The sequence below is a fragment of the Helianthus annuus genome, chromosome 14 (genome assembly GCF_002127325.2).
Source record: "Helianthus annuus cultivar XRQ/B chromosome 14, HanXRQr2.0-SUNRISE, whole genome shotgun sequence".
NCBI lineage: Eukaryota > Viridiplantae > Streptophyta > Magnoliopsida > Asterales > Asteraceae > Helianthus > Helianthus annuus.
The window spans coordinates 10,492,834-10,514,744 of NC_035446.2; the positions used below are offsets into that span (position 1 = coordinate 10,492,834).

Here is a 21,911-nt window from a genome sequence, read left to right on the forward strand (position 1 = left end):
AAGAAAAAAAACTTTTTTTAAAACCAAAAAAAATTTCAACAAAAAAACACATCTTCAAAAACTATCCAAAAAACCATACCAAAACCCACCAAAACACCCCTCATTTCAGCCAAAAAAAAAAACCAAACATGGACGCCTCGTATAAGGCTATACCCTTCGTATAGGTTTCCTTAAACATTGTGCCTGACACCCTCTGAGACCCCATCGAATTCAGTGCATGTACGCCTCGTATAGAGCTATACGAGGCGTCTAGGTTTCAAAAAGTGTGAAAATAGGCGGACAAGGTGTCCGGATAGTCCCAGCCTTATTTATTTATGTTGTTATTATCAATATAATTTTCGTCAGCCCTTTTTATTATGTGCACTATTTACGGTTCACATAGTGCGTTTTCAAATCATTCGACACGCAGGGCGACGTTAATGAAACGGTTATAGCAAGTGATGACGAATACGCTATTGATGCTGACCCAATCTCATATAGCACACCATCCATGCAAAGGGTAAGCCTATAACCTGGTTGTCTTGGCTCGTTTTCTATGTGGCAATGCTATCTTAAGGGATTAGTCCCACTCACATTATTCTTCTTGAAGTGATTTGAGAAAGTGTAAGACTAATAGTAATTTTTCAAACCAGGGTCGAAAAAGGAGAACATTACAGAAATCTATCGTAATAGGTACTTCAAGCATCAAAATCAACCTTCCTGAACCCGAACGTACCGAAATTGAAGCCATTGATGCGGTGATTAATCTTGAACTTTTTAGTAACACTTGATTGTGTAAATATAACCTCCCATTACCCAATTTCACCATTACATGAACCACTTCTAGTATGGACTTGCACTAAACCAATGGTTCAGGTTTACAACAGGTGCATAACTACTATTTGATGGAAAACAATGTTCCACATTCAGACTTTATTGTTATGAACAAATCTAAAGCCTTATTTATTGGAATTTTGCTACAATTTTAATATAACAGTACACAACAAAACAAATTGGTCCAGATTTACAATAGTTTATCCTAACTTAGAATATTACTATGGTTGGTCTAGCCATTTCAAAGTCTAGATACACCCATGCGTACATTATACCCTGGAGACTCTTCCGTGCCTTACTTAGGTAGCAGTGAACTGTTTAAAGGATTCTATCTATATAAATTTCTTAATTTTATTAAAAATAGGTAGTTGATGTTGGCCCGAACTTGGATCTTGATCTCTAAATGAGCGTGAATAACTTGAATAACAATAACTTGTAATAATCAAAATGAATGTTTACAAATCGAATGAGAGTATATATTACAAATGAATCTACAAGTCCCTATTTATAGTTTTCTACGGGTACGAGTGAATAGTTGCGTCTCTTCGTGAAAGGACACGTCTCTTGGATATGTGGTTGAGATTGAATCTTGAAGAGGTGCGTCGAATATTGTCCACTCGATCAACAGTCGCGTCCCTTTGTTCTTTGCCTTGCACCGATTCGAAATGGTGTGTGTGTGTAGAGACACACCCATTCGGTTATTGAGGGTAGTTTTCAACTTCCATTTTGTCACTTCTGGTCCTCGTACTTTGTAACCGCTACTTAATATAATTCTAACTATCTATCTAACTAACTATGTACATGATGTTAAGAGATTAACCGGTTTCATTCACCCCCTTAATCTCGAACATCCATGAGTTGCTTTAAATCTTGAATTCCGAGCAGTTCCCTCATTGTAGCAAACTTGATCCTTGCTAGTGCCTTTGTTAGTATATCTGCTCGTTGTAGTTCTCCACTTATGTGTTCCACAGTGATATCTTAGTTTTCCACGCATTCTCTTATGAAGTGATATCGTGTGTCAATGTGCTTGCTTCTTCCATGAAAGACTGGATTTCTCATAAGTGCTATTGCTGAAACGTTATCTACTCTGAGTGTTATCTTCTCTTCCTTACAGCCTGTGATTTCACTTAACAATCTTTTAAGCCATAGTGCTTGACATGCTGCTGCAGTGGCTGCCATGAATTCTGATTCGCATGATGATAGTGCCACTGTTTGTTGCTTTTGTGTACACCAGGTTATAGGTGATTCTCCAAAGTAGAATACCAGACCAGTTGTTCCTTTTCCTTTGTCTGTATTAACTCCAAAACTACTATCGCTATAACCTGTGATCTTACATCCTCCTTGTCTTCTGTAGATGATTCCATGCTCTTTAGTTCCTTTGATGTAACGTAGTATTTGCTTTACTGCTTTCAGGTGTTGTTCTTTTGGTTCTTGCATGAATCTACTAAGTAGACTGACTGGGTAACATAGATCTGGTCTTGTATGCAATAAGTACCTGAGAGAACCTATCAGGCTTCTGTAATGTGTTGCATCTACTAGATCTCCTTCTTCAGTCTTTGTTAATTGAGTTCCTGGAGTCATGGGTGTCTTCGTGTCATTGCAGGATAACATATCAGCGTCTTTGAGTATCTTGTTGATATATCCTGTTTGCTTGATGCCTATCTCACCCCCTGCTTGAATTACTTCTATTCCCAGATAATATGCTAGCAATCCTAGATCGCTCATATCAAATTTGTTCTTCATCTGAGATTTGAAGATGTCTATCTCCTTCTTTGATGTTCCAGTGACTATCAAGTCATCAACATAGACTCCAACTATTAGTGTAGAGGCTTCCCTTGTTCTTGTATAGATTGCATTCTCTAAAGTGCACTTCTTGAAGTTAAGTGACTTTAGGGTTTGATCTAACTTCGTATTCCAAGCTCTTGGTGCTTGTCTCAATCCATACAGTGCTTTTGATAGTCTGTAAACCTTTCCTTCATTTCCTGGCTTTATAAATCCTTCTGGTTGTGATACATAGACTTCCTCCTTGAGATCTCCTTGTAAGAATGCAGATTTCACATCTAGATGATGTACCTCCCAACCTTGATATGCTGCTAAAGCCAACATTAGTCGTACTGTTTCCATACGTGCTACTGGTGCAAAGACTTCGTCAAAGTCTGTTCCGTGTTGCTGAACATATCCTTTTGCAACTAGCCTTGCTTTGTGTCTGACAATATTTCCGTTTGCATCTTTCTTAGTCTTGAATACCCACTTTAAACCTATCGCCTTGTGATCTCTTGGCAATTCCGTCAAACTCCAAGTGTTATTCTTGTTTATTGAGTCTAATTCAGCCTTCATTGCTTCAATCCACTTTCTGTCACTAGATGCTTCCTTGTAATTCCTTGGTTCTTCTTCAGCGAGTAATAATTCATGTGGATCTAGTTGAATTTCTTCTGTTTCTTCATACAGGTCTTCGAGACTTTTCAGTCTTACTGGAGTGTCGCTAATATTCTCTGTTGTACTTTCAGAAGTGGATGGACTTCCACTTGATAACCTGCTTGAACTTCCTGCTGAGTTCTGATTGTATGAATATGCTGGCGGGGTTACATAGGAGTCTGGTTCTTCTGTTTGATCTACTCCTGAATCGTCATGATGTGGCCCGCTACTGCCTGGACTACTTGGCTCATTTTCTTCTAATTCTGGTGGTATGTCATCTTCTTGAATGACAAAGTTTGTCCATTCGGGATTCCCTGAATCTACCGTCTCCATATAACTATTCCAGTTCCATGGTTGACCTTCCATGAACTTTACATCTCTAATGACACATATCTTGTTCTTTGCTGGATCATATAATCAGTATGCTTTTGATCCTTCTTCTATTCCAAGGTAAACCATAGGTGCACTTCTAGCATCTAACTTCTTTTGTTGAAGTGGTAGTACCTTAGCATAAGCAGTGCAGCCAAAAACCTTCAAGTGTTCTAAATTTGGCTTCCTTCCTTTTAGTGCTTCATATGGTGTCTTGTTCACCAGGGCTTTTGTCGGAACCCTGTTTAGTACGTATATCGCGTGTCGTATTGCTTCACCCCAAAAGTTCTGTGGCATGTTCATTGCCTTTAGCATACTGCGAGTAGTGGATAACATCGTCCTGTTTCGCCTTTCTACTACTCCATTTTGCTGTGGGGAATATGGTGCTGTAAGCTGTCTTGCTATGCTGTTGTTTTTGCAATACTTGTTGAATTCAGCCGATGTGAATTCACCTCCCCTATCCGTCCTTAACATCTTTAACTTGGTCTGCGCTTCCTTTTCCACCTTTTCTTTGAACTCCTTAAATGTTTCGAATGCTTGATCCTTGGAAGTTAGTAAATACGCCCACATGTAGCGAGTACAGTCGTCCACAAGTAAGAATATATACTTCTTCCCAACATGTGTTGGTGGAGTTATAGGACCACACAAATCTCCATAGACTAAGTCCAGAGGTTTTAAAGATCTGAACTTTGCCTGATTTGGAAATGGTGCCCTACTATGCTTTCCTAATAAGCATGCGTCACAAACTTGACTAGCATGACTTATTTGTGGAACTCCATGTACCAAGTTCTTACGAGTCATTTCCTTAATAGCGTCGAAGTGTAAATGGCCTAACCTTGCGTGCCATAACCATGCTGTGTCTTCGGTCTTTGATAGTAAGCAGATTGGTTTTCCTGTTTTCAGTTTGACTTTGTACAGCCTGTTCTTCATTCTCTTGACTCGCATTAGTAGCTTTCTATTTCGATCTCGGATAGTAAGTAAATCTCCGTCCATAACCACTTTGCAACCGATTTCTGTAAGTTGTCCGAGGCTCAATATATTGGTCTTCAGACTTGGAATGTAGTATACTTGTGAAACGATCTTTTGTTCTTGATTCAGACATTCCAGTAGTATTGAACCTTTGCCTTTAATTTCTACGTGTGACCCATCACCGAATCGTACTTGCCCTGTCACAGTTTTATCTAATTCCTTGAAGTGACTTCGCACTCCTGTCATGTGGTTGCTGGCCCCGTTGTCTAAGTACCATAGATTTTCATTTTCTGAGGCATAACTTGTCGGTTTTATATGTTCCTCGTTTAGCAGAGCCCTTTCTTGAACATTTTCTTCTTGTATTGTCATTAACAATACGGGTGCTTCGTCTTCCTCGACGAGGTTTGAATGTTCTTGTACATCGTCTTTCTCTGAACAGTCCTTCTTGTAGTGTCCAAACTTTTGACACTTAAAACATTGGCTTTTACTTAGGTCGGTTCTTGCAAACTTCCTCCAATTTCTAGAATTCCCATTTCTAGGTCTAGATGTAGATCCTTCGTTTCTGGGACTTTGCCTATTTCCGTTGTTACTCCAATTTCCACGTGTCTGGTTAAATCTACCACGACCGCGGTTTCCAGATTGCCTTCCTCTGGAGTTATCCTGATGTGTAAACATAAGCCTGTCTTGGCTTTCTCCTTGATTTCCTTTCTTTAACTTGAGACGTTCTTCATATGTCTTTAGTCTTCCGACCGCTTCCTGTAGCGTCATGGTTTCTAGATCGGAGTATTGTTCCATAGAGGCAACGATTTGAGTAAACTTATCTGGTACGCCATTTAAGAGTTTGCGTACTAGAGTCGGTTAACTCATTGTCGTTCCTACTTTTGTTGCTCGGGTAACGATACTATTAATCTTTGCGGTAAACGAATCAATAGTGTCGTCATCCCTCATTTGCAACAATTCAAATTCTGACATTAGCGTGTGCATACGCGCCTTTTGTACCCGATCAACGCCAACGTGTCTAATCTTTAGATTTTCCCAAATCTCCTTTGCAGTTTTACAACTTGCAACTTGCAATACAACGTCTTCTGGTATTGCTTGAAACAGATATGCAATTGCAGACTTATCTTTCTTAGTGTCTACCGTTGCATTCTCTGCCGGTTCAATCGTTTCCCACAAACCATTCGCTTCAAGAATCGTCTTGATACGAATAGCCCAAACCGTATAGTTTGTTGGTTTCAGAATCGGACACTGAAACTGGGAAAGAGAATTTCCATTTATTGGACTTTGCCCGGATGATCCTGCCATATCTTCCTGCCGAATAATCTTCACTTCTAATAAACTTTCTTTTGGTTTCAATATATCTCAACAACCCCGATTACCCGAATCGTGTAATAACCAAATAACCAAAAACAATCTAATTCGCACTAAAACCCCGGAATCAAAACAAACGAACCCTAGATTCCTAACCGTTCGGTTCAACCTACTTTCCTAGAACCGAAAATAAAAATTCTGAAATGAAACTTTTGCGAATTTAAACGAAATTGAAACCTGATCGCGAATTCCCTGCGATGCCTTGCGATTCCCACGCCTAGAGCCTGATGCTCTGATACCAATTTGTTGGCCCGAACTTGGATCTTGATCTCTAAATGAGCGTGAATAACTTGAATAACAATAACTTGTAATAATCAAAATGAATGTTTACAAATCGAATGAGAGTATGTATTACAAATGAATCGACAAGTCCCTATTTATAGTTTTCTACGGGTACGAGTGAATAGTTGCGTCTCTTCGTGAAAGGACACGTCTCTTGGATATGTGGTTGAGATTGAATCTTGAAGAGGTGCGTCGAATATTGTCCACTCGATCAACAGTCGCGTCCCTTTGTTCTTTGCCTTGCACCGATTCGAAATGGTGTGTGTGTAGAGACACACCCATTCGGTTATTGAGGGTAGTTTTGAACTTCCATTATGTCACTTCTGGTCCTCGTACTTTGTAACCGCTACTTAATAATAATTCTAACTATCAATCTAACTAACTATGTACATGATGTTAAGAGATTAACCGGTTTCAATTGAATAGACTGTGTTCTTTTTTATAGTTTTCATTTTGCTACAGCTTGATGTTTCCAAATTAGAAGTACATCGATTTCGCCATTTAAATTGAAAACAACCTTCGGTAATTACATGAATGATATGCATCCAATTCTAGCTAGTGACTAAGATGTCAGTATTTTCAGCCTTGTTCTTAAGTAAAGGTATTAGCGAGTTCAAACTGCATTCTAGTGTTTTATTGTATAAAAGTTATTCTGATTCCATCAAGTTTTTACTGCACCCGCATCTTTCTCTCTAGCTCCTATATTTTTATACTTTGTAAGTGCAGCAATGGTGTACAGAAGGAGGGGAATATCTCCCGATGTCCAAACTGCTTGACGGTTGGACCGAGGAGAAAAGGAGAAGAGTGGACACTGGCACAATTGATAAGGTTCGGCCAATGTACAGAGTTTTGCATATTCAGTTAACCTCCTAAAAACTCTCTAACTAATCACACAAAGAAAATAAGGTATATATGATATCCCTTTGCAGTTTTACCACCATAACTATTCCAGCAAGACTTACCGCTCTATGGTGGAAGTTCAAAGTTATATTAAGCATCACAGCGATCCACATAAAAAGAATTCTATTACACTTGGAGACTCGCAAGAAAGAAATCAGGTATGTGTGATCAAATAAAAGACTTTGGATATATGATTTTCTTGGGAGGCAAGTTCATACAATTCAATGGTTCTTTTGTATTTTGTTGCTCAGAATAATAATAGGCCTTTGCATGATGAAGAAGACGTGACATCAAAAATAAACAACATATTGTCAAATTGGGACAAGGTATCCTTGTTTTTTTCCTTTCGCTATTAAGATTCTAATTGTCAGATAACAGGATCTAGCATATCACTGAATAGAATTTCTTAATAGCTGACTTACTATATAATGAAAGATAAATTAAATGAATATCAGCTGTAGCTACAAAATCATAAAGTTTCACTTACGGGAAAGGCTGATCAAAAGAGAAATGCAAATGCATCTTGTTATAGGAAACCAATTAAACTTTGAGACGTCAAAAAGGTTTCTTTAGCGTCATTCTACATGATAAACAACACTAGAGCATCGGAATTAACTTTCCATCCTTCTGCATGCTAAAATTTAAAATGGATTCTATCATCAAACTTTTCGAAGTGGAATTTAGCATCATGCCCTTGGTGGAAATTCTATCTAAAGCATGAGAGGCCAACTGTCACACCCCCAAAATCCCACCTGCGGAGTACTACCGCCTAGAGGCGTGACTGACCAGGATCCAGCCACCAATCATACTGAACAAGCATATAAGTAGTTATAAAAGTTTAACCATCACGATTGGTGTTCCAAAACAAATAAGTTTAAGTTGCAAGCGGAAGCATAAGTTTAAAGTTATAATATAAGTTCCAAAAGTTTCAAGTTTAACATAGTCTTGTAGCAATCCCTGTCCCACAACGATCCTCCTCCATGCAAGCTCCCACTGAGTACCTATGGTCCTGCAAAGCATGTAGTAACGAGTCAACAACTAGTTGAGTGAGTTCACGGGTGGGCGTTCGTTTTAGTTGTTTCGAAAACAGTTTACTTTATCTGGCATCCTGCCGTGGGGGTTACCCCATAGTTTAAAAATGTGACCAGTTCGTTCCCAGTTACTCCGGCACTCCGGCCGTGGGGGCTACCCCATGTAGTTATCAGGCATTTCGGCCGTGGGGGCTACCCCATGTGCATCATCTGGCTCTCCAGCCGTGGGGGCTACCCCATGTGTATACTAGACTCGTTACCGTATCGATTGCTGACTGTAGTCATGTTTATGTGCCCTGAAAACATCAATGTCTATCATCATTGACGTGCCCCAGATCCATTAGTTCACGCCCGTCCTCTGCGGCACGGTGTGAGGCTTGTCAGACCTAAATAGCGCTATCTAACTAATGACCCGCTCGCCATTGGCCCGGCGATTAGTCGATACAAAAAGGAGGGACTTCGTGATAGAGTTTTAGTCTAGTACGTTTATCCGTCCATCCGGACGAGGAATCACATTCCTGAACCACTGACGTCCTACCCAAGGTAGACGAGGAACCACGTTCCTTAACCCCGTTCCCAACCCAGGGAATCCCATGCTTTGTAAAGGGTGTGAACTCACCTTGGTTTGCTCGGCAGTCAAACACAGAAAGTCAATCAAGTCGCAAGTAGTCAATAACGTCCTAACACGGATATCACGTATAATCAGATTCGAACCAAGTAGTGCACAGATGTTCAACACGTTTGGCAAGCACGTTTAATCAGTAGCAGTTCACAGTTAACATTCAAACACAATCCACAGTCCAAACAGTTGGGCTCGTGATAACAGGCCCAAATAACTCATCAACAGTAGCACAGAAGTTCATAAATTCGGCCCACTAACTTAGGCCCAAAGTGTGGTCTCGAGTCGCAACCGGACTCGCAAGCATGGTCTCGAGTCATGCTGTGTGTGTTGATCTCAGGTGGTTGCGAGTCGCAACCGGTGTCGCAACCGTGGTCTCGATTCATCATGCTGAGGTCTCGAGTCGCAACGGGACTCGTAACCTGTGGTCTCGGCTTGTCCTGTTATGGTTGCGAGTCGCAACCGCGTGGTCTCGAGTCATCACGCTGTGGTTGCGAGTCGCAACCGGGTGATTGCGAGTCGGTAGCAGTCGTTTTCAAGTTCACGTGTTGATGCAGATGTGGTCAGATTAGTGGTACAATATAATCAGGCCCAAATCCGGAAATAACCAATAGAATCCCACTAACATATTTCCTAATCAGGCTACTAGTCAAAGATGGATCAAAATCACAAGGGTTTTCATATTCTTAACTATCATTCAAAGTGTTCTTCACATATTCAAACACATATTCATCAAGATCATAACATATTAATCACTTATTCACCCAAAACTATGAACAAGCATCAAAACACTAAACATAACACACAACTCGGTTTTCATATATGTCCGATTTTCATGCCAAGTGCAACCCGATTTCATGTATCATCAAGATCTAGTAGTTTAAACTCTATTTAACACATGAACACATTCCAACACTAAACTTTTTAACACACATAAAACTTCATCTCATTCATGCATCCATTTAAGCACAAACATATCATGAACTAACAATAATCATCAAGAAACACTAACATTAAACATCATTTCATGCATTTTATCATACATCACAAAGCACAACAAGATTAACCATAAAAATACTAACCGGTTGGTGATGTGTGTGTGTGTGCCGATCCGAAGTTCCAAGCCCGAGACTTCTTGTGCTAACCGATTAGATCCGAGAGTCTTGGAGGTGTGTTTGTGTTCTTAAGGCTTAGAGAGAGAAGTAGGAGAGTGTGTGTGTTGTATTGTTCAACAAATGGTAAAAACTAACTAAGGTATGGTATATATAGTCAAGTTCCAAGAGTGTGCACCCTTAGTGGGTTTCGAGTGGGGGTTCACGGCCCAATGGCCCAACCGGCCACAAGGTTCTCGGCCCAAAGGCCTATTCGGTCACTATTCACTCGAGACCTCTTGGTCTCGAGTCGGGTCCGTTGTTTCGTGTCGGGTTCTCGGTTCACATATAACACGTACACACATATATATATATACAATACACGCGTAACAAAGCACTTATCACATAAAAAGATTCACGTTATCATTTTAACTAGTCACATAACGTACAAGTAAGTTACAACGAAAGGTTCTAAATTTCGAGTTGTCACATCATCCCCAAGTTGAAAGAAATTTCGTCCCGAAATTTGACGGCACTCACTGAGGAAGCTAGTTAGGTTGCAAGGTTTTCCCGGTTATCCTGGGGTGTCACATCCACCCCCCGTTGATCTGGAATTTCGTCCCGAAATTCCGTAGCTTCAGCCTCAGTAGCGTTTGTACTGTTCTCAAACAGTTGGGGATACTTTTGTTTCATCCGATCTTCGCGCTCCCAGGTAAACTCTGGGCCGCGACGTGAGTTCCAACGAACTCGAACAAGAGGTATTCTAGTGTTCTTGAGGACCTTAACATCCCGGTCCGTGATCTCGACAGGTTCTTCGACGAATTTCAACTGTTCGTCGATCGTGAGTTCCTTCAGAGGAACTACGTGCGTCTCATCTGACAGACACTTCTTCAGATTTGACACATGGAAAACGTTGTGAACTGCCCCGAGTTCTGCTGGTAATTTCAGTCTGTAGGCCACCTTGCCTATTTTCTCAAGAATTTCGAAAGGTCCAACGTACCGTGGGTTGAGTTTCCCTCGTTTACCAAAACGAACCACACCCTTCCAGGGTGAAACTTTGAGTAATACCCGCTCCCCAACCTGGAGCTCAAGTGGTTTCCTGCCCTTATCGGCGTATGCCTTCTGACGGTCACGAGCGGCCGCCATGCGTTGTCGTATTTGAGCAATCCGCTCAGTAGTGTCTACCACATGTTCTGGACCAGTGATCTGACTATCCCCCACCTCTGCCCAACAGAGGGGTGACCGGCATTTACGTCCGTACAATGCCTCAAACGGAGCAGCTTTAATGCTGGTGTGGTAGCTGTTATTGTACGAGAATTCTACGAGTGGCAGATGCTTTTCCCAGCTGTTGCCAAAGTCGATTACACAAGCGCGAAGCATGTCTTCTAAGGTCTGAATAGTTCGCTCGGACTGCCCGTCCGTCTGTGGGTGATACGCTGTGCTCATATCTAGACGTGAGCCAAAAGACTTGTGCATTGCCTGCCACAGTTCCGAAGTAAAACGTGCATCTCGATCAGAGATAATAGAAGTGGGCACCCCGTGCCTCGAAACAACTTCCTTGAGGTATATTTCCGCCAGAGTGGAGAACTTATCCGTCTCCTTGATTGCCAAAAAGTGTGCGGATTTTGTGAGTCGATCCACGATCACCCAGATAGTATCGTTTCCGCGCTGGGATCTAGGTAGGCCAGTAACGAAATCCATGGAAATTTGCTCCCATTTCCATTGTGGTATCTCTGGTTGCTGAAGTAGGCCTGAAGGTTTCTGATATTCCGTCTTAACTCTCGCACAAGTCAAACACTTGCTGACATAAGTTGCTATGTGGGCCTTCATGCTAGGCCACCAATACGTAGTTTTAATATCGTGGTACATCTTGTCCGAACCAGGGTGTACCGAGTAGCGAGATTTGTGCGCTTCATCCATCACAAGTTCTCGTAATTTGCCATAGAGTGGGACCCAAATGCGTCCTGTTACATAATAAGCACCGTCTTCCTTCTGTTCTAAGCGTTGCCTTGACCCGCGTAGAGCTTCTGCTCTAACGTTTTCTGGTTTCAGTGCTTCTATCTGAGCAGCTCGTATTTGCGAAGGTAGACTAGAATGGATCGTGAGTTGTAAAGCTCTTACGCGCTTAGGCGTAGTGTCCTTTCGACTCAGGGCGTCCGCCACTACATTGGCCTTGCCCGGGTGATACCTGATAGAGCACTCGTAATCATTCAGCAGCTCGACCCATCGTCGCTGCCGCATATTCAGTTCCTTCTGTTTGAATATGTGTTCTAAACTTCTGTGGTCGGTGTAGATGGCGCACTTGGTTCCGTACAGGTAATGCCGCCATAGTTTAAGTGCGAAAACAACAGCTCCCAGCTCTAAATCATGTGTCGTGTAGTTCTTCTCGTGAACTTTGAGTTGTCGTGAGGCGTAAGCTATGACTTTATCTCGTTGCATCAATACACAACCAAGACCTTGAATTGATGCATCACAGTAAACCACAAAATCGTCTGTGCCTTCTGGCAGTGAAAGGATAGGTGCACTGCAAAGTCTATCCTTTAGATGCTGAAAAGCTAACTCTTGTGCATTTCCCCAATGATAAACAACGCCTTTCTGCGTTAGTAAGGTGAGAGGCTGCGCGATCTTAGAAAAATCCTTAATGAATCTCCTGTAATATCCTGCCAATCCCAAAAATTGGCGAATTTCCTTTGGTGTGCGAGGCGCAGGCCAGTTCTTAATAGATTCCACTTTGGATGGATCAACGTGAATCCCATCCTTGTTCACCACATGCCCTAGGAAATGGACTTCACGAAGCCAGAAGTCGCATTTCGAGAATTTTGCGTAAAGCTGTTCCTTCCGAAGGAGTTCCAAAATAAGTCGTAGATGCTGTTCGTGCTCTTCTTTACTCTTAGAATAGATCAGGATGTCGTCGATGAAGACTATAACAAACTTGTCCAGGTACGGTTTGCACACTCGATTCATCAAATCCATAAAAACTGCCGGTGCGTTTGTCAGCCCAAACGGCATGACCAGAAACTCATAGTGCCCATATCGAGTCCTAAAAGCCGTCTTAGAGACATCCTCTTCCCGAACTCTCAGCTGGTGATATCCCGATCTCAAATCGATCTTCGAATAGTAGCTCGACCCCTGCAACTGGTCGAACAAGTCGTCAATACGCGGTAGAGGATAACGATTCTTCACAGTCACCTTGTTGAGTTCGCGATAGTCGATACACATTCTGAAGGTACCATCCTTCTTCTTCACAAATAACACTGGAGCTCCCCAAGGCGATGAGCTAGGACGAATGAAACCCTTATCCAAGAGTTCTTGTAGTTGCGTGGAGAGTTCTTCCAACTCTGATGGCGCTAAACGATAAGGTGCACGGGCTACAGGCGCGGCTCCAGGAGCTAGATCAATCTGAAACTCGACTTGGCGATGGGGCGGAAGACCAGGTAATTCCTCAGGGAATACCTCAGGATAGTCGCGTACAACCGGAAAATCCTCTAGCTTCTTCTCTTTTTCTGTGGTGTCAGTAACTAGAGCCAAAATCGCAGTGTGGCCCTTTCGTAAGCATTTCTGGGCTTTAAGAAGAGAGATAATGTTCTCAACAGCACTTCTCTTGTCGCCACGAATCATGAGAGGTTCATTACCTAGACCAGGAATACGAACGATCTTCTCGTTGCAAAGAATCTCTGCTCGGTGTTGGGATAACCAATCCATCCCAATGACAACGTCGAAACTACCCAAGACAATAGGAATAAGATCGATAGAGAAGGTCTGGTTAGCGAGAATAAGCTGGCAACCCTTGACTACGTGTGAGGCTTCCAAACTCTTACCATTAGCTAGCTCTACAGTGTGCTTGTCGCTCAGGGGTGTAGGAATACGCTTAAGCATCTTACTAACTTCTAGTGACACATAGCTAGTATCGGCACCCGAATCAAATAAGACTGTAACATAAAAGTCGTCGAGAAGGAACTTACCCGTCACCACGTTGGGATCATTCCTTGCTTCACCTTGACCAATCACGAACACACGTCCCCTAGCACCATTGTTGTTGTTTCCATTGTTACCATTCCCCTGGTTGTTGTTGTTGTTCTGGTTCAGTTGGGGACAATCTTTCTTGAAATGACCTTCAGCTCCACACTGAAAGCACCCTTTGTTGTTACCCTGCTGCTGTCGCTGATTCTGCTGAGGTTGCTGACGATTCTGATTGGCGGGGTATGCGCTTCTGCAATCCTTTGCAACATGACCAGGCTTGTTGCATCGATGACAGTTGCCCCTGGTGCATGGCCCACTGTGGTGTAGGCTACAACGATTGCACTTGGGGTGATTCCCCTTGTATCCACCGTGACTTTGACCACCAGACGACTGCTGACTGGGGCTCTTGTGATCGTCCGTCTTTCTCTGCTGAGACTGAGTTTGCACTGAAGTTGAACCCCTGCTTGAAGTTCCATCCCATTTCCGTTTATCCCCACTAGAAGTACCAGAAGTAGTTGCAGCACCTATACGCTTCGGTAACTTGTTCTGCTCCACCGCTTGGTCAGTGAGACGGTGAGCCAACTGTACAACCTGCTGGATAGTAGTCAACCTCGCTGAAGTCACATGACTTTGGATCTCTGGCACCAAGCCCTTGAGATAGAGTTCAATTCGCTTGTAGGGAGGATCCACCATAGTAGGACACAACAAGGCAAGCTCATGCGATCTCTTAGTGTATGCCTCAATTTCTGATCCCGACATCTTAAGATTGTAAAACTCATCCTCCAGTTTGTGAATGTCGTCACGACTGCAGTATTCCTCCCTGATCATTTCCTTGAAGTTTTCCCATGGGGTGGCGTTGGCAGCAACCAACCCTAACATCTGCACTTGAGCATTCCACCACGTGAGAGCCAAACCCTCGAGAGTACCAGTAGCATACTTCACCCTGCGCGCTTCAGGGCATTCGCACATTTCGAACACAGACTCCAGTTTCTCAAACCAGTGTAGGAGACCTACTGCTCCTTCAGTGCCGCTAAAAGTTGTGGGTCGACAGTCCATAAAGGTCTTAAAAGTGCACACCGGTGCCTGACCTAAGGTAGGTGAAAGAAAAGACAGAGTTTAACACAAAGGTTGGTTCACGAGAGTAGGATCCAAATGATCCTAGAACAATTTCGGACTGCAGGATATACCTCCTGCGTGTGCAGCTGCGAGCGCTGCGGCAACTCGCTCGTTGATCAAAGCCGTCAACTGGGCTTGTGTCATGTTAACGCGTCCAGACATGGTTCTTCATAACAAGAGTAACACGTGTGAGAGAGGTTCGCGAAAGCACGATAGTAGGACAGAGTAAGCACGCACGTGTTCAAACAACAGTAGCTATACTAATCAAGCATACCATGAGCAGTGTACTACGCAACTAACAAGTAGGCAATATACATACATCATATTACCTAGAACGTCGAGCCTTGCATGAGGAGCGAAGTGTCGTTGTGGACCGTCGAGCGCTATACCGGTTATAGTCTGGTTTTAACAAAAACGTTTCTCCTTTATTAAAACCAAGTTCACTATAACCAATGGCTCTGATACCAATCTGTCACACCCCCAAAATCCCACCTGCGGAGTACTACCGCCTAGAGGCGTGACTGACCAGGATCCAGCCACCAATCATACTGAACAAGCATATAAGTAGTTATAAAAGTTTAACCATCACGATTGGTGTTCCAAAACAAATAAGTTTAAGTTGCAAGCGGAAGCATAAGTTTAAAGTTATAATATAAGTTCCAAAAGTTTCAAGTTTAACATAGTCTTGTAGCAATCCCTGTCCCACAACGATCCTCCTCCATGCAAGCTCCCACTGAGTACCTATGGTCCTGCAAAGCATGTAGTAACGAGTCAACAACTAGTTGAGTGAGTTCACGGGTGGGCGTTCGTTTTAGTTGTTTCGAAAACAGTTTACTTTATCTGGCATCCTGCCGTGGGGGTTACCCCATAGTTTAAAAATGTGACCAGTTCGTTCCCAGTTACTCCGGCACTCCGGCCGTGGGGGCTACCCCATGTAGTTATCAGGCATTTCGGCCGTGGGGGCTACCCCATGTGCATCATCTGGCTCTCCAGCCGTGGGGGCTACCCCATGTGTATACTAGACTCGTTACCGTATCGATTGCTGACTGTAGTCATGTTTATGTGCCCTGAAAACATCAATGTCTATCATCATTGACGTGCCCCAGATCCATTAGTTCACGCCCGTCCTCTGCGGCACGGTGTGAGGCTTGTCAGACCTAAATAGCGCTATCTAACTAATGACCCGCTCGCCATTGGCCCGGCGATTAGTCGATACAAAAAGGAGGGACTTCGTGATAGAGTTTTAGTCTAGTACGTTTATCCGTCCATCCGGACGAGGAATCACATTCCTGAACCACTGACGTCCTACCCAAGGTAGACGAGGAACCACGTTCCTTAACCCCGTTCCCAACCCAGGGAATCCCATGCTTTGTAAAGGGTGTGAACTCACCTTGGTTTGCTCGGCAGTCAAACACAGAAAGTCAATCAAGTCGCAAGTAGTCAATAACGTCCTAACACGGATATCACGTATAATCAGATTCGAACCAAGTAGTGCACAGATGTTCAACACGTTTGGCAAGCACGTTTAATCAGTAGCAGTTCACAGTTAACATTCAAACACAATCCACAGTCCAAACAGTTGGGCTCGTGATAACAGGCCCAAATAACTCATCAACAGTAGCACAGAAGTTCATAAATTCGGCCCACTAACTTAGGCCCAAAGTGTGGTCTCGAGTCGCAACCGGACTCGCAAGCATGGTCTCGAGTCATGCTGTGTGTGTTGATCTCAGGTGGTTGCGAGTCGCAACCGGTGTCGCAACCGTGGTCTCGATTCATCATGCTGAGGTCTCGAGTCGCAACGGGACTCGTAACCTGTGGTCTCGGCTTGTCCTGTTATGGTTGCGAGTCGCAACCGCGTGGTCTCGAGTCATCACGCTGTGGTTGCGAGTCGCAACCGGGTGATTGCGAGTCGGTAGCAGTCGTTTTCAAGTTCACGTGTTGATGCAGATGTGGTCAGATTAGTGGTACAATATAATCAGGCCCAAATCCGGAAATAACCAATAGAATCCCACTAACATATTTCCTAATCAGGCTACTAGTCAAAGATGGATCAAAATCACAAGGGTTTTCATATTCTTAACTATCATTCAAAGTGTTCTTCACATATTCAAACACATATTCATCAAGATCATAACATATTAATCACTTATTCACCCAAAACTATGAACAAGCATCAAAACACTAAACATAACACACAACTCGGTTTTCATATATGTCCGATTTTCATGCCAAGTGCAACCCGATTTCATGTATCATCAAGATCTAGTAGTTTAAACTCTATTTAACACATGAACACATTCCAACACTAAACTTTTTAACACACATAAAACTTCATCTCATTCATGCATCCATTTAAGCACAAACATATCATGAACTAACAATAATCATCAAGAAACACTAACATTAAACATCATTTCATGCATTTTATCATACATCACAAAGCACAACAAGATTAACCATAAAAATACTAACCGGTTGGTGATGTGTGTGTGTGTGCCGATCCGAAGTTCCAAGCCCGAGACTTCTTGTGCTAACCGATTAGATCCGAGAGTCTTGGAGGTGTGTTTGTGTTCTTAAGGCTTAGAGAGAGAAGTAGGAGAGTGTGTGTGTTGTATTGTTCAACAAATGGTAAAAACTAACTAAGGTATGGTATATATAGTCAAGTTCCAAGAGTGTGCACCCTTAGTGGGTTTCGAGTGGGGGTTCACGGCCCAATGGCCCAACCGGCCACAAGGTTCTCGGCCCAAAGGCCTATTCGGTCACTATTCACTCGAGACCTCTTGGTCTCGAGTCGGGTCCGTTGTTTCGTGTCGGGTTCTCGGTTCACATATAACACGTACACACATATATATATATACAATACACGCGTAACAAAGCACTTATCACATAAAAAGATTCACGTTATCATTTTAACTAGTCACATAACGTACAAGTAAGTTACAACGAAAGGTTCTAAATTTCGAGTTGTCACACCAACGCCCATTTATCTTCCATACTTTTATTACAATACATAGGTGTCTAGTAATACCTGTGGTTTTGTTTCAAACTAGCTTATGGCAGCACGTTTGTATTATAAACATAAGTAAAAGCTTCTAGTGTTCAATTCTAACTTTAAATTACATTTGTATCAACAGGAATATGCCGACTTTCAAGACATGGATGAGGTGCTTGTCGCTCTTTCTCAGTAACACCTCTTTGCATAGTTGTCAATACGTGTATAGATCTAGGCTCGCTTTTAGGGTTGTAGTTATAGATAGCAATAATAGCTACAGTTAATTTTGTTTATACAAATAGCAATTAAATATAGTTATAACTAACTGAATTTTAGGTTTCTGTTAAGAAATGCAAGTAAAATAGCATATATACTAGGGTATTTTATATGATATAAATATAAAAAATAAATTGTTTTCTACTGTGTGGTTATTTATAAAATAGCCACCGCTTATTTATCAATATTCGTAATGTAGGAAATAGTTACCTTATTGCTATTTGTCGCTATTGCCATTAACAACTATGTTTCTCTGTGCATTTATTGTTTAATGGGATAACGATGTGGACAAATACTATCATTAAAACAAAGCCATTTTTATTGAAATTTCACTTGAACATAACCCAATTGCACCCACCAAAAACAATAATTGTGGACACAAAATACAAGTTAAGCTTCGGGATTATATATACATTTCTTAATCATTTTAGTACGGAGGCCTATTAGACTTCCTATTGGGATGGTGTTCTGTAGGGACCTTTCTAAATATTATTGAAAAGGCATACGTGTATTAATGGTTTGACGTGGTTAGATGTTTTGCAAATGTGAGATACAAATTTTTGGCTTCACCATAATGGTATCCTTAGAAATTCATGAATTGTTCGTATTTTGTTCAACAGAATTACTATATGCCGCTGCCTATTGAAGAAGAGAAGAAAATTACAGAAGATATGGTTCAAGATTATTTACTTTTGGGCAGAAAAAGTACAATGGAATTTATTAACATGGGATAAGGTAACCATATGTTGAAGAAAGAGTGTAGGATGAGAGTGGCAACACCATGTATATATTGAACTAGAAACTTAATCTAGTATGTATGTTATGTACATTATTCGTATATTAGGTTAATTGACTCTTTATTATGTTTATTAGGATTGTAAACCATATATTATATTTGTAATAAAAAAGTATCAACAATGACGGCTGTTCCCGCCAAATTCTTAAGCGCCCTAACTGTCAGATTAACAGTGTATATCAGGTTATCTTCCTGCAATTCAGAAGATTACCTAGATTGTTAGTCCGATTCGAGATGGTCAATCTCCCAAGTAATAGACATGTTGAGTGGGTTATGCTCCAAAGAACATAGATGAAGAAACTAGATATTTTGCAACAGTTTTTCTCAATCCTTTTTTAATTCCTAAAGGTACATATATATTGGAAAAACAAACGTGAACATGGTTTCCTAAATTAATACATCTGATGGCTCCAAGGATGAAGTCACCTAAGGCACATGAGTGGTTTTTATGGTGGACGAGGTTTGGGATTTGGGATTTGGGAATGAGTTTTGTTATTGGGTTCATTAAACGAACAGGAGAGTAACACTTGAGGAGTTGGAGATGCAACTCCATGGGTGAGTTCCTGAATGAAAGCACCAATGTTAGTAGACCGATTCGAGATGGTCAATCTCACAAGTGATAGACATGTTGAGTGGGTTAGGCTCTAAAGAACATAGATTAACAAACTAGATCTTTTGCAACATTCTTTCTCATTCCTTTTTAACGTCAAATGGTACATATATATATAGGAAAAACAAACATGAACATGGGTTCCAAAATTATTGGATATGATGGAGAACATGGAAGGAAAATGAAAAAAAAAACGGACTAAACAACCCATCTAAACTTATGCATGCATGAACTACGTGGGTTGAGAGACTAATGTGTTGAAATGGTCTTCCTTATGGGTCATGGGTGGTATCAAAGATATTGCATTTCAATTCAATATCCCTATCCCATTCAATATCAATTTTAGTTCTAGTGTACGTGTCCTGTCCTTGATTCCAAATACAATACACTGGTATTAGAGTATTCATAAACTCCACCCTAAGGCTAAACACCATCCAAGAGACAAAAAAACTCTCAGTATTCATAACGCTTTCCTACCATCACTGCAATGATGAACAGCCAAGAAAATCGATGTGAATACAATTGAACCAGAGACAATGTTACCATTTTCACTGCTATAGACACTATTTAGCGAATTGTGCAATCAAAGAACAAGACAAAGCAATTGTTTGTATATGTCAGGCAGGCGCTCGAGGCAATCAATACAGTAACACAAGACCAATTTGTAGGATCATATTTTGATCTTCACAAACACCGGCGCCATAAATTCAACCTGTACCAATCCATTAGTGTGTGGAATCCACTAATCAATCTATCAAATGAAACACAATGGTCTAATTTAAACTGATTTGTTTTCGATTAACACGAACACATTTGATTACAAAGGGATTGGAAATATAGGGTTTGGGGGTTTCTAGAGAGATAATCTATGGAGTGTGTGTGAATTGTGAGGGAAATGTATTCTAGAATGTTATGACAATTAGTAATTTATTCCCCTTATATAGTAGATTTTGTAAGGACTCCTAACCAAGGATCTCACTTAGCAACAATCACCTGGTGTGCGGAATCCACCTAGCAATAACTACTTTATGGTATTGGATCAAGAAAGTGTAGAACAAGAATGATAAAAATGATGAATGACATCACACACAGTAGCCGTCAATTCATACACAGTGACAATGATTAGGGTTTCTTGAAGAACAAACTTTCCACAAAAGAAATGGCCATGTATAACATATCACTGAGAGTTTATATACAATGGGAAGTGCTGACTCAGGACATGGGCCCAAAGCCCAAGACAAAACAAACCCTGACTAAACAATCCACCAAAATTCGGACTAGGGAAAATCCCTAAGTCCTGACCAAACCAAAACCCTAAATAACTAAGTCCTGACTTAAGAGAACAAGTAAATTCGGACCATACATACTCTTTTAACAATATACATACAAAACCCTTAAAGATTTGAGAGCCTGCACTTATCACCCAAAGTGCATTTACAGACTCCCCCTTGATCAGTGTGGATCTTCAATGTAAAGCTCAAGATCTTCTCTTTGTTAATGCTTCGAGTAATCGCTGCCTGCACAAACTTGATTCTTCACACAGAACTGCACTACCTTGATGAAATGAACTGCTAAAGGACGATCTTCTTTATTGTAGCACAGAGTCGTCTAGAACCTTCAGATGTTCCATCTTCAGATTCACCAGCCAAACTGGATCCAAAATCCGAAGGATCTCTTCAGTCAGCTTCTTTTTTGTTATAACTGCTTCGCCAATTTTTCCATCGTAATACCAATCCCCAATTCCCTGAATCTTGTCAAGATCGAACTTGCGCAAAAGAATTTTACGTAGGCATCTGGCTGTGGGTAAACCATCTTCAAAACATGTTTACCAGTGAACTTATCTCTGGTTTTGATGGCTCGGCCGACTGCAGGTTTGAAAGTCTTCCACTTGTTTTCGCGGCTTTCAGCTACCAGATAAGGAATTAAACCTCTAATGCTGGCTACATTGGTATGGTTGTTTAAATCCAACTGTGCCAGATGATGAAGATCACGCGCAGGTAAGGATTGCAAGAATTTGGCCCACGGCCTGAAATATTGAACCCCATCGTTCGTTTGATCGTAACCTGACTATGTTGTTCGTCGAAATCCCAACTTATTATATGACCCGTGTATTCCCCTTTTGTGTTCACATACCTCTTCTTTTGAGTCTGATTAGGAAGAGATTTTAACTATTTGTGAGATGCCAAAGGGATCTCTTCGGGAATTTGTATGGGATCAGTAATTTCGTCCGGAGGAGCATCTCCAAAAACATAGCTTCTTAGATCATTCATATTCACACCCACGGAGTCATATTCAATATTC

General features: G+C 41.6%; 1 long non-coding RNA gene across 1 annotated transcript; it reads left to right on the forward strand.

Annotated features, from left to right (window-relative positions):
• Positions 1 to 6,939: 6,939 nt before the first annotated feature.
• Positions 6,940 to 18,097, forward strand: LOC110905266. Its single transcript, XR_002572991.2, has 4 exons — positions 6,940 to 7,047; positions 7,149 to 7,277; positions 7,382 to 7,445; positions 18,071 to 18,097. It is a non-coding gene; the product is annotated as an uncharacterized LOC110905266 (long non-coding RNA).
• Positions 18,098 to 21,911: the final 3,814 nt, after the last annotated feature.